Consider the following 20847-nt stretch of genomic DNA (forward strand, 5'->3'; position numbering starts at 1 on the left):
TCAAATAATATTCGGAGGTATGTAACAATCTAACTATGGGGAGGGGGGATGATAGGGCTGGCAATGGATAAGGTATGAGTAGGGCAAAGTTTATTTTATCATCCATTCCATATAAAATAACAGATAACAGATAAATGGTAGAACAAAATTTCATTTGTAATTATAAATAATAACGTTAAACCTCAAACATATATGTAAAATATAAGTTCATAAATATAATATTATTTTACATCTAATCAGTTATGGTAAACATTGTAATATTACTCTAATATAAGCATAGTATAATATTTTAAAAACAATATAGAATTTTGTAAAACAACAATTTTCTTGTATCTATTTATTCCCGGCCTCGTCTCGTTTCTCATGAACCATTTTACTTAAATATAAAACGTAAATTAATTACACATTAATATACGAGAGGTATGATAGCATTATAATTAAATTTTTTAATTAAAGTGTAATATTTAAGTTAATAAATTTATGTATATATTGATATATATTAATATTTAACTTAATATAATTAGACATACATTTATATATAAGTGAAAGATCGTGTGAAAAGAAAAATTATGATGAGAAGCGTAAAAAAAGATCTGAACCATTGATCATTTTTAATGTCCACCCATGAATTGGGCTTTAGAAGAGAATTTATGTGGTGATCTCGATGAACCTCGTTACTAATGACATTCAATTACGATTGATTTAAGAGTGAAAATCTTTTCTTAGTTTTTCACCATAACTTCCCTTATCATCATAACCTAAATCTATATATGCTTATACACATATACATACATATATATGCTTATACACATATACATACATATATATATATATACATATACATATATATATATATACACACACATATATATACGTTATTTCGTAATGGGCAATGGATAACAAAAAACCGTTTATCCATACCCTACCCACTAAAATTCCGTGTAATTTAAGTGGATAAATGGAAAAAAAAATATTTACACACACCCTCATCCAACGGGTCAAAATATAACAGATAACGGGTTTACCCTTAAGGAAGGGGACAGTATATCCATGTTGCTGCATAAAAGCAATAAACTGATGCGATATCATGACCTGCTGAGCTAAACATTAGCTGGTCTAACGGTCATCCAGATCTACCCTACTCTTCCGAACAACCTCCATCTTGAAATAGCCTTCCTCTCGCAGGTTCACCTCCTTTGCCTCCTTAACTATCCTTGGCATTTTCGATTTCAACTTAGCTACCTGTAAATATCCAATATTTGACAAAAATCAGTAATTATCCAACCTAGCTACCTATAAATATCCAATATAACCACCATACCTCTAATGTCGATTCAGTAATAGATGATCTCATGGTGCTGCTACTACAATCACCTTTCATAGAATAACGATGACCCTAAGAGGTCTCATACCAAAAAGACGGTCATTTCTCCGTCCTCCGACACTCTGCTCCCAAAGGGCTACATCATCAGGAGGTATGGAACTTCTCACCATAATCATATATGTGTTTAATCATTATGATTAAGCGTTCATATAACATTTAATCATATATGATCTTGGAAGTTCTCGTCTTCTCACAAATTGACCATCTTCTCATTTGAACTCTCCCATATATATATATATATATATATATATGTTAAATCAGATAAGAAGTACAAAAATGTTATAACCCGTGAGAATCAGTTAAAAAATATTTTTTTTGCATTATTTTTTTTATCACATGCTAGAATGTAAGTTATTGTTTTTTATACGGGTCTTGGCATGGAGGAGTGGAGGACTTGATCAAATTGTTCCTGGATGCACATTTGGTTTTGGCCTCATCATTTACATCCTGCTTGTATAAGTTGGATGGTCGTTGCTGGAATGCATAAACTTTCATTTTTCTTTCCAAATTTAAGTTCATTGTGAAATAGATTTAAAGCCCAAAGTTTTGTATTTTTGTCGAATCAACAAACTTTGGAAGAGGTTATTCTCAGGCATTAATAGAATCAACAATTAGTCTTTGATTTGATATTATGTATTGCATCAGGTGTTATCATAGTCGAATTCTTGGTGCTAATGCCTCTAAGGAGACACCCGTAAGTTCATAGACTCGACGAGGTCTATGAACGTGAGTTGTGTTAAACCCAAATTGAATCAAGTAACAATGAATTCTAACAAAGATCAAGAACATGATATGTAAAAATGAATGTCTAATGTCATTGATCTTAGAGAGAGAAAGTAACATGAGAGTTATGAGTATTTCTCTCTCTCTACAAGTTTACAGATGATTTACAAATGAATTTTTTTCTACAATACAAGTAAACAAAGGTATTTATACATACACCTAATAAAGCAAGTAAACTACAATCAAGCTCCTTAAATGTTGACTTTTATTAACTTGCTGACTTTAGCTTTGACCAATCTTCATTACAATAAATCTGCAGGCACGGTGATATTAGATACAATAATATTTGGTCTAACAATCTTCGTCTTTGTATTCGAGATCACATTTCTTTATATCACAACCTTTTATATACACAGCAACAGATCTTTGATTTTAATAATCTCCTTCCACGAAGACAATTGTACCCTATCAACCTTTGAATCAAGACGAATTTGAAGAATAAACAATCTCCCCTTTAACAAAACAATCTTCAGAATGAGATCTTCACTTTAAATTCTCATTGAAACAATCTTCAAAAACTTTCTCATTTGAACTTCAACAAATAAATCATCAGAAAAATCTTTTGAATCAACAATTAAGTTGTAGACATTTAGGCTTCGAGCTTTCACACCATGTGTACTAAGCTCATCACCTTTATATCATGAAAGAATCCAACTTTAATAACAAGATCTTAATATAAACCAACTTTAGCAACAAACTTCTTAAATAACTCTGACCTGTAAACTCAAAGAATTTAACAGATATATCAACAAAGAATTTCAACATTTCAGCACCAACCACTTCATCACATCTACAATCTTTGAATCCAATGGATTTTTAACCTTAACTTAACAGATTTAGAAACAATCTTTCTCTTCTACAAACTGATTTAACAAATTACCAGTTAACCATTTTTAAACTTCCCTTACAAAAAACTTTCCCTTCAACATGACCACTTCCATCAAATTATCTTTGAAATCAATATCATTTCTCCCGCATAATCTCTTCATGGTTGTGAATAATATTTCTCTCCATGTATTTTATACGATTTCTCCCCCTCATGATGATTAGGAGAATCCTGACATCATGAATCATCAAAGACCGGACGAATTAAACTTCAACAAAAACAAATCATTATACAGAATTTTCAATCACATTCTCCCCCTTACACGAATTAGATTTCTCCCCCTCAAAAAAAATATCTCCTCCAAAACAAATTTCTCCCCCTTTTGAAAAATGGTAAGAAACACATTTAGCTACTGGTATCACACCAATTAAAATAATTGAGTGGCATATTTTTAGTGTTGCATCGGTGTAGCACTGATAAGAATTCCTTTCATCACTAAAGTAAAGTTATAAAACTTACTTCTCATAGTGTTCCGAAATTATCATAAAGATATGTTATTGAAATCACAAAGACTCATGGAAGTGTGAAAGAAAAAGTCATATAGATTTGGCTCAAAGATTAATTCAACCTGGCACGTAAGTTAAGAAATTAATAAACATAGTGAATTGAATATGCAATTCGAAGACCAAAGGTTTTTCTTCTTGTTTCAATATCTAAAAGTTCTGAATGAAGAACAAATAGATTATATGATCATTCTCCGTGATTTATGTAACATATATCTTTTATGAGATACTTGAGTGGCTAGGTAGGGTGACACGAGTTTGCAACACTAGGTCCATGTTTGTTTCAATATTCATCTTCAAAGAATAAGAATGAATAGATGTATGGCTACCCAGATAACTGATTCGTTTTGTAGCCCTCAATTTTCAACCCCTTACCTCTATTTTAGGATGTATTTCTTGGGCATGTCCTTCCGGCTCTGGATTAACTATATAAACTATATATGTCCTACCACTACAAGATGAATGAGCTTTAGAGAAGAAATCTTCAGAGAAGTTTTTAGAAGTGTATCTAAAGCTACATTATAGAGAAGGATTTAAATGACAAAAATGAGAAATGTAACTAAAGGTTGGACGACATTTAAAGAAGAATTTATAGGCTAATTATACGTTATAAGAAATGTCGTTAAAAGTTTTAGAGAAGTTTTTATAAAAAAATGTCTCTAAAGAATTTTATCAATTTTTAGGAACACTTTCTTAAGCTTATCTAAAGATTAATTAAAAATTTAAATTTTTTAAAATTAAATAAAAATGTTTAGTTACTTTTTAAAAGTGTATCTAAAAGATTTATATTAAAAATAAATCAAAATTAAATATATAATATATTAAGTAAGCAAACGAATTGTAAAGGGCTTTCTTCTTCATCGCTTCCTCTCGTTCCATCATCAGAAGCCCAGTTATGAAATTTCCTTCCACGAAATCAAACATTTGATAGTAAAGTTTCAGTATCATTGACATCGCTTCCTCTCGTTCTAAACGTTTCGCTCAATCACTCGTCTATCATCGAATTGATCTTCGCTCAATCACTCGTCTATCATCGAATTGATCTTCGCTCAATCACTCGTCTATCATCGAATTGATCTTCGCTCAATCACTCGTCAATCGCAGTCTACTGGAGGATTGATCGAATCAATCGTCTATCATCGAATTGGTTTCTCTTCTCTGCATCGATTCCTCGAGCAACAGCAACAGGTACGTCTATTTAGCGATTCTTCAATAAATAACATAATATGAATCTGCTAGGGTTCTTGTTGATCCATGTTTTACTGATTAATTATAACCTATTTAGCTATCAATTATGTTATGCTACAATAACATATTTGTGTGTGTTGAACAATAGAAGCTGAATGGTTACAGATTAGAGGTATCAATTATGTAAGAATCAAACAAACCAAAGTAAGGCCGGATAATCCTTGAACATGCACTAGTTGTGATCTCGGCTGAGTATCACCTGTTGCAAGCTGTCCATATTTTTAATAGATCTGCTTCTTTTTGCCTTTAACTATGGTGCCCTTTCTGCCATTGTCAGCTTCACTTGTGTTTTGGTTTAAATTCAACACTTCAAGTTCTGTTTTACTGTCGCTGTTGTGGTTTTCTGTGATCATATATGCCCCATTGTTCAACACGTCRATGACCYTGAAAAACTATKTAGATTMTGCAGTTTATGACCCTKAAAAACTCGATCAGAAACAGGACTTGAACTTTTCATCTCTAGATAAAAGATAAAAGTGATATAACCATACAACAACAATCCAAAGTACTTGTGCCCAGAAATAAAGCTACACCAGTTTACCTTGGGCATATAATTATGCTAAGCTTAGTTTTTTACACCATAAAAACATCCCACATAAATGAAAACTTCGTATTGATGATGAAAACTTCACAATGAACTAAATCTTAAATGGTGTAACGTTATGCCAAAACTTCAATCACACTTTTACAAGCAGCTACTATAAACTCCTATCTATTAATATCACTTTTTATTTTTTATTTTGTTGGGTGTGTGTGTGGGGGGGGGGGGGGTTGTTATTGGGTGCTCAACAAGCTGCATGTCTTCTGAAGAACTCTAGATGAGCTCCATCTTTTCCCCTTTGCAGGATCAAGCAAAGAATATGACAACTTCTTTCCATAGGTGCTATTATGATATAAATTTTAGTTATAATAATTCAATAAAAAGTCAGAAATCCTAATAAAAGCTGCAGTAAGAATCAAGCAAAGAAGCCATGAAACAAACAAAGAACATAAAAGGTCAAAATACACCCACCACTCAAAATCACAAATCACAGATGTTCATAAGGGATCACAGTGAAAACTAAACCAACAAAGAGAAAACCAAGTCAAATCAAAGCTATGTATAGAAATAAGCAAGAACACTCACGAATTAAGTCAAATGTTATTCAGCATTGCTTACATCAAATGTGTTATAATAATTGTTGGTTTTTCGCTTTGTTTTTGGACTTCTTTTTTATTATTATTACCGTAATATTGCCACTATAAAAATGTTGCAATTTAACCATAAATGCATACCTTGCAAGGTTTATTGTAAACACTTAGAATGGAATGTGTTTTAGAATCAAGTTAATTTTGTCTTGAGTTGCTTTATTTTTGTCTTGAGTTGCTTTAACATAGTATTGTATTAATATGGTGATGATTGTCAATTGAATGTTCACATGTGTAAAGGACGAATGTAGAATTCTTAGGAAGTATGAACATAACAAGCCTAAATAAATTTCACTCACCACTGTTCAAGAAAGAAAGTTGGTTCATCTTCATCTCTCTCTGATATTAGTACTTGATGTCAAGTTGATCCTGCTGTTAAATATGGTAATAAACATCAACTTAGCCTATGAAGTGCTCACGCTTGACATTAACCATGTTTAAGAACTCTTTTTAAGCATTATGCTGTTGAACATATGCATGCACATGGATAAATTTAATGAAAATTATTTCTAGAAAGAGACTAACATTGGTTTCTCAATCTTATCCATGCTGCCTTGCTATTTTTATTATGGACTTGTCCTTTTCATGTGAATATTGTGCACTTTGTCTGTATAGAAAAGGAGAATTTGTGTTTGTATGGGTTTCCTAGTGAGCAATGGGAGGTCATTTTGCCTGCTGAAGAGGTGCCCCCAGAACTCCCAGAACCAGCACTGGGCATTAACTTTGCTAGAGATATGATGCAAGAAAAGGACTGGTTATCTTTGGTTGTTGTCCATAGTGATGCTTGGTTGCTATCTAACAGTAGCAAAAAGACATGCAGGCTATAAAAGCATACCTCCATCTAGTGATACAGGCCTTAAAAGCATACCTCCATCTAGTGATACAGGCCTTAAAAGCATACCTCCATCAATGACAAAGTTCAATTACAGTTTATCTTAGTTAATGTCATCAGGATATATTGCTAAAATCTCAGGCATATATATATAGACTTTGAAACATATTTTTATCTTTGTTATTGCTAAAATCATATTTTGTTTCTGTAGGCTATGTCAAGGAAAAATTCTGAGAATATAGGGAAGCCAAAGTATGTTACTTTAAACGGTACAGTTAGCACTCCAAATCACCATTTTCGAAATAGAGGATTGTTCGACAATCCTCTTATCGATGAGACAGAGACTTTTCGAAAGTTGCATTATAGAGAGAAAAAGAGGGTTGGGTTAATGACTATTCTCGCACTTCATATGTAAGTTACGTTTAACGAACTCTTTTGCATGTCTTCATCGTTTTATAAATCACTAAGATTTATATATATGATTTTTATGTCCATATAGGAGAACATGGTAGAGATTAAGCGGCAAATTGAATCAACAGAAAATCCCCCGGGTGATCTAGAGATTATGCAACAAGTCTTAGGTAAAAGACCTGCATATATTCGGGGATGGTCTAGGGTCCCGAGCACTAGGAGTGATTCTACGAGTTCGTGACATAGCATCGGTGTGTCAGGTCGATTGAGCCATACCAAGATGTCTAATCGACTTGCTTCAACCAAATCCGAGCTCTTTCTTATGAAGGATGAAGTCGCTGAGTTTCAACAAATGGTGAGGTCAATTGTATCCAGCTGGTCAGTTCCAAGTTTTTCATCTTCATTAATCGTTCAAGATCAACGTTCGGAGACTCAAGATCATTAAACATGCTATGATGATTTTGGATGTTTTTTGTTGATAAATTTAGACGATATATAAACTAGTTGAATATTAAATTTGGATGGTTCTTGTAATAAGAAATTATATAACAAATCTATAAAAAATTGTTTTGAGGTTATTATTAATTTGTTCCTGATTAATTTAATATTATTTATTAGTTTAATTTTATTATTATTATTATTATATATATTATAATATATTTTTTAGAGAAGGAATTAACTTTTTAAAAGTGTAACTAAAGATAATTTTTAGAGAAGATTTTGAGTTTGTGTATCTAAATATCATATTTAGAGAAGATTTCGTAACCGTAACTAATTATAACTTTTAGAGAAGGTTTTTTAAAAGTGTCACTAAAGCCAATATCTTTAGAGAAGGTTTTCCATTACCTTCTCTAAAATTATCTTTTAGTAACTCTTACAAACTGTCACAAATACTTGAAAAGTGTCACTAATATATACTTTTAGAGAAGCTTTGAATAAAAAGTTGACTAACCTTTAGAGAAGTTTTAAAAGTGTATCTAAAGCCTCAATTAAGCGTCTCTAAATGCTAACAAAAACACACCCTCCGAAAACCCTCTCTAAAACCTTCATCTACCGTCACATAGAGAAGGTCTTTGACAAAATTGAAAAACTTACCTAAAGTCTTTAAAGAAGCTTTTAAGACTTTTAAGTACAAAACAATACCTTCTCTGAAGGTCATTTTTCTTGTAGTGTACCATTCAATTATAGTACAGGTCCTGAACTGAGATATTCAGAAGGTAAAAGATATACACAAGGTCTGAACTAATGTGTTCAAAAGCTTAATATTATAGATTACTTGTTCGATCAGTTGAATTTCAATGAACAAAATTCAAATGCTAAACATAATAACTTAGTATGCACGGTGTTTAGAATCAAATAGATAATGATTAGAATATGTAATTATGAAGAACAAGTAAAAATCAGTATTGTAGATAAGAATTGAATCACTGAAATTAGATGATTTAAATTGAAAATAACAAATGAGATTTTATAAGTGTGTATTTTCATCGAAAATGCAACAAACATTTGAGATGTGGAAATAACTTATTCAAGAAAATATATATGTGGCAATTCAAGAATTGATTTGAAATCAAAGAAAAACAAACACAAGTATGTTTTTCAGATTAAACTACCACAGTTCTTTGAAAATAAAATTCATTTACTTTTGAAAAATTATGGTACTCCCTCACAAATGTATCGTCACCTTCGTTTGATCAGTTATATGATGTGAATATTCTAAATAAGATCATACATGACATTCATGCAAAACAAATCAGAATGATTTTGGTACCCATGCCTTAGTGGGTCCTTGAAGGTTAGCTTTAGCCTTGAAGCTATTAATCAAAGGATCAGAAATATTGTAAGTACCATACCATCTATTGACATACCTTTGATGAACAAAACCATTAGTTCCACATATAGAACAACAAATCCTTTCTCAGCTCAGACTAATCAATTGATTTCTAGAACTAACAAAAGAAGTTACATTAGTATTTGAAACAAATAATTTTGCATCAACTACAGGAGATTTATAGAACTTGTTTCCATCGCTATCCTCTGTCGTTGATTTCTTTCTACAAATCATCTTCACTTTCTTAGAATGGTTATCTAAATTATCAACAAGATTATTGTATAAAAGATTAGAAGTATGAATATGATATTCTGAAAAATCATTTGATTTGTAGTATCTGTTAGAATAACAATTTGATTGGACATTTGAAGAATAGTTATTCTTACAGAAACAACGTGAAACAACAAAATCATCTACATGATTTGAACTTGAAACACTTGTTGGTCCCAAACAAATTTACAAGAGTTTTAAAGATAACAGTTTGTAGAAGGGAGGGTGAATACAAACATAAAACTTTCACTTTTTAAATTCGTTTATTGATAAAAAGAAGATCAATATGGAATTTACAGATTGTTACGGAAGAAGATAAGGTTAAGACCAAATCTAAACAATCTTAGAAAAACACAGTTTGCACAAAAGATAAGAACAAGAGAGAAGAGAGTTAGAAGGAGAAGAAGGTGCTTGCTGAGAAGAGGATTCTTCTCAACTATTTATACCCATTACTATGATAGGAAGTCAGATGGTACAAGCCATGTGGAAAACTTCTAGAGGAGAGCTTATCCTTTGTCTTCAGATATCTAGTCTTTTGGCTGCATATGAACAGTAGTCTTTCACAAAATTGGTAAGCACATTTGGAGAGAAAGTAACTTCGTATGTGTACTTTTCTGTGTAAGGTATGAAGTTTGTTCTTTTTGTTCATGAGGATAAGACAAAAACTAAACTTCTAGAGAAAGATTCATTTAATTGTTGATACTGATTCATCTATAAAGATTCTTGAGTGTTCACTGAGTCTTGGTCAGATTTCACACTTTGATTTTAGACACTTGTTATCACTAAATCCACTTTCAGATCTTGAACTGCTGTCTCTGTTTTCAGCTATGTCTTCAACATTGATGAAGGTTCTTTTGGTGTCAGTTTTGTCTTTGGAATACTTGTTCTTTGAGAAGTTTACAATACTTATTCAACAATCATTGAACAAACTGAAAGATGATTGCTGAAACTGAACTAAAATAGAAGAAACATATACCACTAAGGGTGGAGGGTCATCATTAAATCACTGAGAGAGTTTGGATAAAAACTCTTCCCCTATTTGATGATTACAAAGCAACAAAAATAAAATTCCTATCTATTACATTGATTGAATGGAACTTGTAAGATACATGTCCCATTTACTGTTTTGTGGGATCTTTTTTAGTGTCACGGAGTATTATGTAGAAATTCATTTATTTGTAAAAGATTATAGGTGAGAAAATGAAGTTAGATAACTAAACTAAAGTAACATTGGAAGTATATTAGCTGATAAATGATTTGATATATATATATATATATATATATCAATGAATGAAAGAGAAGACAAGACTCATAAGTATTTGTCTAGTTACTGTTTCAGGGATTTTTTCCAGTGAACCAAAGGATAAATTGAAATATCATTTAATTAGAAATGAAACATTACAAGTTATATTATAATTGGTTTGAGAACCTATTGAGAAGTCTATACACTGAGAAAAGTAGAAAAGTAAAAAGTTACATGACTGAAAGCTTTAGTCAAGATCTTCGAAAGAGATGTATTCAAAGAATCTTCTCCTTGGTTTTTTTCTTTTCAACATTTCCTTTCAAATCTTGCGGTCTATCATCTCATCAAAGAGATCTTCATTCAACCAGGTTTGATGATGTTCCATTGCGCAGAGATGGAGTTGAGACACTCGATGAAACCTATATTGACCATCATAGCCAATAAATATGTGTCCGTATTCAGGTTTCACATGCATTGTATTGGAAGTGAAGGGTCCCTTCTCAGGTAGTGTTAGGTTCAGCATTGAGATGTCTGGCATCTCATATTCTTCAAGAGTTCATCCACAGAGAATTTTGTCTCGTGCTCGTTCTAGTAGGATGGTTTTTTCTTCAAAATTAGAAGGGGTCTTTATTCTTCGAGAAGTCTTCAGTGTAGAGGAGGAACCTCGATGATCTTCGACACTTTGTTGAATAAATCGTTGAGTACTTATTTAATGTGATCCTTGTGCTTTGATTTCAACTTCTGAATTGCATGTAGAATCTCCAACCACTTATAGAACCCATATCTGCTAAAAAATGAGGGATACTCTGTTATGGCATCATTGTTCTCTCTAGAGATGACCATGGAGAAAAGAATACCACCATCTTTTATCCGTCCGCTGATTGTGACGTTTGAAATCCTGTGCAGCTTCATCTTTGTCTTGATTATTTCCTTACAGTAGTCCAGCTCATGATCTTTCAGTGTCAACTCTCTTAGATTTTTCTTTTCAGCTTCTCTTAAGAGTAGAGCCTAAGCACCTATAGAGTCATTTTTCTTAAACCTTCTGTCGGCATGAGCTTCATCATCTAGAGCTTTGGCCAACTCTAGATTGTCTCTTAGTTGTTGTTGAAGACGTTCTAGCTCTAGCTTTGCCTTTAAGGATTCTTCTTTCTCAGCTTTAGGAAAGAAATCAAACTCACCACATCCACAGGTAGGAAGAGGAACTTTTACTCTAGATTGGTCGAGTTGACTTATTAGCTAATCCATCCTCTTTGTTTCCTCAACCTCGGAGCACACAGGAAGGTGAGAGGACTTCTTAGTGATGGCGTAAGAGGCTTCATCTTCTTTAGTGTCTGACTCGAACAAGAAGACTGGCAGGTCTTCAATTGTAGAAGGTTGAGTTAAGAGGATGGGAGAGATCTAAGAGATGAGGTACTTGGTTGTACACGGTAAGATAGAAGAAAAAGAGAGAGGATTAAGAAAAGATAGAGGTAAGGGGTCAAGGGGTTCAGTTTCTAAGGAAGAGGGAACAAAGATTGTTAAGGCGTTTGTTACCCCTGGGTTGAAGGCTCTTGGATTGCGATTCCTTTGACTGGCTGTCTACAGATGGGTTGGATGCAGAAGTCATCGCCGCTATCATCATCTTCATCATCTCTATCATTGTCTTCATCATTGCCATCATCGTTTTCATCATCGCCATCATCGTCTTCATCATTATCTCCAAGATCGGCTCTGTTATCCAAGATTCAAGTCTAAAACAATCAATCCAATTCAATTAATCAAGAACACATATTGAAGATGAAACACTCGGCATGTCATTCATAAACTTGAGTACATAGTGTTCTTGACCACATATTCTCTCAACAATATCTCTCTCACAAAATGTGTATGTATGGAATATTCTTTCATAGATCTATTAACAACCAAACTACCTATTATAGCAACCTATACAAGGAAATAAACCTACCATTACAAAGCAATTAAAATAGTTTAAGCACGAGACTTGAATACAACATTTTTGACCTAACAATCTCTCCCTTTGGATTCAAGTCCAACAACAAATTCTTCAGATCTTTAAGCATTCAGCGTTAATGGAAATGATCTTCAGAAATCATTCAGAAATTTGACAATCTTTACACCTCAAAACTTTTACAATCTCCCCCTATGTTAGCTATCTCTGACAATCTTCAACTCTTTGTAACAATCTTCCCTTTTTAACAAGATACATAAAGCTTTTGAGCAAACTCACCCTTTTCATTCAGAACAGAAAACTCTTCACAGTCTCTCACTTAAAAGTAGAATAATCTTCGCAATATGATCTTCACATTCACTCCCCCTTGATCATTGTTGTACAATAATCTTCAGAGCATCAACAATTATCTTCAAAATTATCTTTACTCCTTTAAAACTTTGAGAACTTCCCTAATCTTCATAAATGACTTAGAAAGACTCATTCATTTTTATGACTACTCCTCGATTCATTTTTATCCATTATTATTTTCTCCCCCTTATGATGATAATGAGGAGCAATAACATCATACATCGAGATGAATGATTTTGAAAGAATACTGTCAATCATAGATATATAAGAAAATCTTTGCAAAACCGCTTATTTAATCCTTCAGTTTAAGAAGTGTTGGGAAAGAACCAGATTCAACTAATGAATCTGTTTTCAATCTTTATAAAAAGATTGGTCTTTGAATATAACAAATATATTCAGTACATTGTATGTACTTTATATATGAGACTTTTTAATGTTCATCTCACGAGGACTTCCATTCAATCATTAATAGCTTGAAAAAGCGTATCTATGAATGTTATGATAAAATAACAGATATTCTATAAAATTTGTGTAGTGTAGAAATGATAAAGCAATGAATGCTTTAATTTAAGCTCAAAAATATAAACACTGTGGACTACACAAATTTATCAAAATCGATTAGTGATCAAAAAGATTGAAGGGGGACATATATCCTTCTTTTTCAATATCAGTTATCTCCAAATGAGAAACAAATAGATAATGAGTTGCATGCCCCAAGTGTTAATGAAACATATATCTTTTGAGAGATAAATAAGTAGTTGGTGGGGTTTTTAACAAGAGTTGGCCTGGGTTTTACCTTTTTTGTTGATCCTTTCTCATTGATTGGATGATAATCCCTTTTACCTGTCGAAGTATTGTGTTTTTGTTTATCCATTTTCAGCGATCATCACTGAGTCTGTTCAGTGATCGCTGAAACAAGCATTGTAACTCTCTAGTGGCTCTTATACTTCAAAAAGGCAAAACTCACACCAAAGAACCTTCAGCAATGTCGATGATAGAAACTGAAGATTAGAGACGAGTGCGTTCGTGATCTAAAGCAGCATTCAGTGATTACAAACTAGTCAACATATTTGTGAAGACGACACAAGCCTCAGCGAATGCTGAAGAGACCTCCAGCTTCATCCTAGCATTCAACTTAGACTAGTTTATTTTCTTTTTAATATTGTCCATGTATTGAAATCTACTTACTATGTCTACTTTCAGTGATTAATCTTATACTTTGTAAGTTTTAGACATATACTAAACGTCTTGTAATATTTCCTTTGAAATTAATATAAGTGTTTTTGTGCATCACTGAAAAAGATTCGTGAAAAAAGTAATAGAGACACAAGTCTATGAGTTCCAGTGTTATTTTCACATTCACTGACAATTTATAAGTCAGTGAATAAGCTTTCAGTTTCAATTTCCATTCTTGTAACTTTTCTTAGACTTAACTTAAGAAAATTTTCTAAGTAAAAACTAACTCACTGAAAAGAGACATGTACTTTATATGTCACTTTTCCTTACTATTATTTGATAAGACAACTTTCTTTATGTTGTCTTGTTATCATCAAATAGGGGCAGATTATTGATCCTCTCTCTCATTGATTTGATGATAATCACTTTTACCTTATACGAAGTATTTATGTTTTTGTTTTTTCAGTTTCAGTGATCATCACTGAGTCTGTTCAGTGATTGCTGAAGAACATGTAATGTAAATCCAAACAGCAACAACAATACTTCAAGAACACAAAACTCACACCAAAGAAACTTCAGCGAAAGTCGAAGACTGAAATTGAAGATTAGAGACTGGCAAGTACGTGATCTGAAGCGGTATTCAGTAATTACAACCTTGTCTACATATGTGTGAAGACTGCCCAAGCCTCAGCGAATGCTGAAGAGACCTTCGAGTTATTTCAGCATTCAACAATCAAAAGAAGCTTGTTGAGCATAATTGTTTTTGTCTCGTCCTCATACACACGAAGGACAAACTATTGGTCCCGTAAGGGTCTACAAGAAGAGAAACAGTTTGTAGAAGGGGGGATGAATACAAACACAATATTTTCAAATTTAAAATATATATTGATAGAGAAGATCAATATAKATTTTAYAAGATTGTTTGCGRAAAGATAAGGTAATAAAAACMTATCTAAACAATCTTTGGTTACACACAAGGCTTTAGCAATTACAAGAAAAGAAGTTGCTAAAAGAAAGATCATTTACTTAAGCTAGAAAATGCTTGAAGTAAGAATTAGGTTAGAGAGAGAGATGCGCACTCTCCGCATGGAGAAGAAACACTTCTATTTATACCCAGTGCATTAAATCTCCATTTAATGCAATATGGTAGGTTTAGAGTGCGTGTCAAGCCTTAAGAGGAAGACTTGTTCTTTGCTACAGTGAATAGTATAAAAGCACTATTCATGAGCAAACATCCTTACCTAAAGTTGGTGGACAAAGAGTCGACTAGTCGGCTCCATACTGTACTAACTTTCGTAAGGGTATGGGTTTTGTCCTTTGTGTTCACAAGGACAAGACAACAACAATCGTGCTAAGCGAGCTTCCTTTGATCGCTGAATGCTGGAATGACCTGAAGGTCTCATCATCATTCACTGAAGCTTGAGCAGTCTTCACACATATGTAGACAGGCTTGTAATCACTGAATACCGTTTCAGATCACATACTCGCCGGTCTCTAATCTTCAGTTTCAGTCTTCGACGTTAGCTGAAGGTTCTTTGGTGTGAGTGTTGTCTTCTTGAAGTATTGTTGTCTCTGATAGATTTACAATGCAAGTTCTTCAGCGATCACTGAACATACTCAGTTAAGATCGCTGGAACTGAAAATATAGAAACATAAATACAACGTATAAGTGAAAAGGGATTATCATCAAATTACTGAGAGAGATGATCAACAATCTCCCTCTATTTGATGATAACAAGATAACATAAAGAAGGTTATCTTATCAAATAATAGTAAGGAAAAAGTTACATATAAAGTACATGTCCCTTTTTACTATTTTGGGATCATTTTCAGTTTGGTCAGTCTCAGCTTGATAATTTTTCTTAAGTTATATCTAAGAAAATTATAAGTACAGAAACTGAAACTGAAAGCTTATTCACTGACTTATAGATTGTCAATGAATGCGAAAAGTAACACTGGAACTCATAGACTTGTGTCCCTATTACWTTTTTCAGGGATCTTTTTCAGTGAAATACATGGAATACTCATTTTATTAATCATAGGAAATATTACAAGTATTACAGTACATGTTCAGAACTTACAGAATATAAGTACAATCACTGAAAGAAGACATAGTACAAGAAGTTACAAGGAAAAGTGGATTGTTGTTACAAAGAGAAACTAATCTAGAGACCTTAGATCTATGTACCCAGGTACACTTTCACCAAGTTTTCTTCGACGTGAATTCCCTTCGTATCTTCAGATCTACGACTTTTCCAGGCATGCTATCATCTATCCAGAGCAAAAGATAAATCAAATGATCCATTGGACAGAGATGTAGCTCTGACATTCTCTGAAATCTGACTTCACCTTCATAGTCAAGGAATATAACTCCTAACTCAGGTTTAAAATGCACAAAGTTGGGTGTATAGGGACCCTTATCTGGCAAGTCAAGATTCAGCATAGAAATGTCTGTACTCTTATGAGCCTTCAGGACTTCATCTAAGGAGAACCTTGTTTCATGTTCATTCCTTAGGAATGGTCCTTCATTAGGATCATAGAGTTTTTGTTTCTTCTTCCCACCTTTCTTCAGAGTTGGCCAGTCAGGGACCTTGACATACCTGGACATCCTTTTGATGAGCTTGTTGATGGTGTCCTCGATGAGTGTCTTGTTTCTCGACTTGGATTGTTGAATGGATTGTCTGATCTCCATCCATTTGCTGTATCCATAGCGGCCAAGGTAGGAAGGGTACTCAATAACGGCATCAAGATTGTCCCTGGTGATGAGCATTGAGACCAACGTTCCATCGTTTTTAGAATGTCCGCTGATGCTGACGCTGATAATTGGGCGAGGACTAAGTCTCTTTTTTAGTTTTGCTTTGCTCCATTGCCTGTCCTTATCCACCAGCTTCAGCTTCTTCTTGCATTCAGCTTCTGCAATCGAAAGAAGTTTAGCCTGGGCTTGGACAACATTCACCGTTTTCTTGGACCTTTTCTTGGGAAGGACTGTTTCAGCTAGTGACTTAGCCAGCTTCAAGCTGTCTTCAGTCTGTTTTCTTTGAAGTTCTAGCTCTTCTTCAGCCCGTAATGCCTCAAGTCTTTCAGCTTCAGATAGGAAGTCAAACTCACCACCACTAGAGGTACGAAGAGGAATTTTTACTCTAGTCTGGTAGAGTGACTCCTTCAGCTGAGACATCTACTGGTCGGTTGGAGCACAAGGGACGGGTTGATCAAGTACCCGCTCCAATCGATCCTAGGTTGTTGATGGAATATGAAGTTGATATTCTGAAGTAATCACTACCTGAGAGGTAGAGTCTTCAAACAAAGGTTGTTGAGGGATTTTGAATAATACCTTCAAGTTACCTTCTTCAGCGATCGCCTTTCCTTTCGACTTGGGGTCCTGGTTCCCTGATGGAGTCGATTCACCTTGCCTTTGCTCCCCCTGGGATGCGGAATCCCCGAGAGTAACACCTTTGGTGACTATTGATGGTTTCTGAAACTTGATGGTAAAGTCATCTTCATCATCATCGTCGTCATCACCATCTAGATCATCTCYGGTGTCTGGAATGACAGGTTCATCATCGTCTTCATCATCATCATCATCTTCATCTTCATCATCATCATCATCACCAACAGCAGCGATGGTATGGACATCATCCCTAGGGATGGCATCTACATCCTCAGCTAGAGCATCTTCGGTGGTAGGGATTACAGGAGCAACGACTGCTTCAGCTCTAGGAGCCTCATCCTCAACTGCAATTGTAGCTGATACTGGACCAACGGCCTGAGAAGCTGTAGGAGCAGCATCAGATGATTCACCAGCATTGGACATCATCTCCCCCTCTCTGGCTAAGACTTGAGAGACCTTGCCAGAGGCTTCGTCCAAGCGCTGATGCTGGAGAACCATAGAATCCTCCAGCCTTTGCAAAGCATTGGCTAGAGTTGTCGTTGCCTCACGCGTCTCATGGAGCTGAGCGCGATCATTGGCAGAGAAAGAGGGTGTAATCACTGGAGCTGGTTGACGGATAACATCTAGGATTTGTGAAGAAGACCAGTCTGTTGATCATCGATACCCTGAGCATCGTCAGCCCTGTTGTGAAGAACAACAATGGCGTCGGTGTTGGCTTGAACAACTTCTTGGAGAATCAGGAGATGACTCTAAACTTCTTGAACATCTGCCTGGAGGGTAAGGAAATTTGCATCAAGATCTCCTTGACGAGGAATCTCTTGGTGAACTTCGTTGATCCTGCAGAGGACGGTATCAACGGCGGGAAGGAGAAGTTTGATGTCTGATGCCATATCATAGTCATCATCGACATCTTCATCTTCTCCATCATCTTTCTCTCTTTCTTCCTCTTCCACTTCCACTTCCTGAGCATCAGGCTGATGCATCGAAGAAGGTCCTGAGGGGCCTTCAGTGACATCAAAAGGATTGTCACTTGCATGAGCAAAGATGTCCTCGAAAGGATGGACATCCGTATGATGAGGAGCATCAAGAGGAGCAGCCTCAGGTTCAGTGGTGCACGTCTCAGTATCAGGAAGGACAGTCGCTGATACATCATTGACATGTGTAAAGACCAAGGAGAGAGGAGAAGATAAAATGGTTGAGAAGAGACGTGGGTGTTCARCGGTGGCGGCGCTGATATCTACACTTTCAGTGATTTGGGTCACTGAAGTGATTGGTGAAGGTACCACTGATACGACAGTGATGGGAGAAGTCACTGAAGAGCTGGGGGGKTGAGCAGAAAGTGCCTCRGGGGTAMGGCKAGTTTCAATAACTGAAGCCTTTTGAGAGGCCCCAGCTAGAGACGTGGTTGTCCCCTTTTTGGCTTTCTTGGCACTCTGAGGAGAACCAAGAGTTGGTTGAGAGGGTCGTTTAGAAGGGGTTTTGGTGGCTTGGCTAGACGCGGGGTGTTTGCCCTTGTCATAGCCACCTGAGGAGAAGAGGTAGTGATTGACACAATGGAAGAAAGTGCCACATCACTGTCCCTCAACTTATGATCCAGGATCTTGGATTTAAGCCTGAAAGCTGGAAGGTTTCCTTCTTTGGGGTAAAGACTCTTGAAGATCTTTGTCAATACCATCGAAAGAAACCTGGTATAAGGCACCACCTTTTCTCGGTGGCACTTGTCCAGCTTAAGCACCAGGTTATCGAAAATGACTGCAGCATAATTTATATTACGACGCTGAATCGTAGATACGCTTATGATCAACGCGATCCCAGAGGCCTGGTCCTGACCTCCAGTTTTTCCACCTATGCACTGGATGAAATGAGAAAACAAGTATTGCCAGACAGCTGACATCTTGTTCTTCTCAATCTTCGTCAAGGACTTGAGAGGGGCGCTGGTGTCCTTCTTCATTGGCCACTGGTAGCCAATGGCGTTGAGAAAATTGATGATCTCGGTGGTGGAGGGTTCGCTGTCGAAGGGACCCTTGGGAAGACGAAGAGCTGAGCGGAGTGTAGAAACCCCAAAGTTCACGTCCATGCGGTTGAAAGTGAAATGGATTTGCTCCATTGTGCGTCCAACATCGTCTTGGACTTCGACAACCTCAACAGTGTACCAGAACTGCTGAAGAAGTTCCTTGACCATAAGGGGCTCATGGTTGAGAGCATAGCCTAAGGACGACTGTTTGAGGAAGTCAGCCGCCTCTTGGTAATGTACTCTGGTGGAGGGTATCTCTAACAAGGCAATATGGTTGTTGGCCTTAATAGAGATCTCGTCAATGGAGAAGTTGACGTTCTTGGCAGCCATCTGTTTATTATCAATAAGAAGTAAAACAAACAGGTTTGTTAGAAATAAGCCAAAAGTTTATGGTTAAAGAGTATAGAAAAAGTTTTTAAACAATGAAAAACTTCATTTGAAAAATTCTTAAAAGATTAGGGGTTTTCAAGTAGAATGTGTATAAAGAAACAGGATTAATAATCAAGAAAGATATGATTAAAAACCTTTACAGTTTAATGTATTAAGAGAACAAAGTTCTTAATCATATTAAACACATTTCTTCTAACGGTAAGAAGAAAAGAAGATTCTGACCTTTAAAGATTAAGAAGAAAGGTCGGAAAAAGGTTTGAAGATTTAGAGAGTTCTTGCTTTGGAGAAATCTTAGCAGAGGTTTGTCTAAGAATTTTGAAAGTGTAAAGAGAAAAGTCGAGAAAAAATCTCATATTTATAGGTAGGAGGAGAGAGAAGTAATATGAAAGAGAGAAAAGACGACGGTTCGGGAAAGTGGTCATGATAAAAAATATGTCACGTTCTCATCCACGATTGGATGACATTTAATGAGGTAGCGTAATGACAGATCATTTTGCGCGTCTCAAAGTGTCGCTCATAGTAAACAGAGAATGTCGTCATAAAGACGATTCATTAACTATTTTCTTTTAAAAACAAAAAAAGTTTTTAAGAATATGAGGAGTCATTCAGTTAAAAAGGGGTACTGAAAACTCTATTTAAAACATTTTATCACTGAAAAAGAGAAAGTACTCAGTGATGGTTTTAAGACATCAGGTTTTAGTGAAGAGAGTCATTGAAACTGGCATTTAAAAACTTTTTGATCACTGAGGAAAAGTTTCAGTGAGCATTTAGATTTCTAAGATAAGTATAAAGATATACTTGAAGAAGTGGTGAGTGTTGAAAATCACTGAGACCACCTTTTAAAACATTTTATCACTGAAAAAGAGAAAGCTTCAGTGAAAGTTTTAAGTTGTGAAAAGAGAAGAGTAATCATACCTTAGAGAGAATAGATATATTTACTCAAGAGTTCAGTGTTAGAGATAGAGCACTGAATCATTTCACTTACTGAGTGATGTTTAATG

Source organism: Cynara cardunculus, assembly GCF_001531365.2.
Source record: "Cynara cardunculus var. scolymus isolate 2C chromosome LG 5, CcrdV1, whole genome shotgun sequence".
In the NCBI taxonomy this organism is placed as follows: Eukaryota; Viridiplantae; Streptophyta; class Magnoliopsida; order Asterales; family Asteraceae; genus Cynara; species Cynara cardunculus.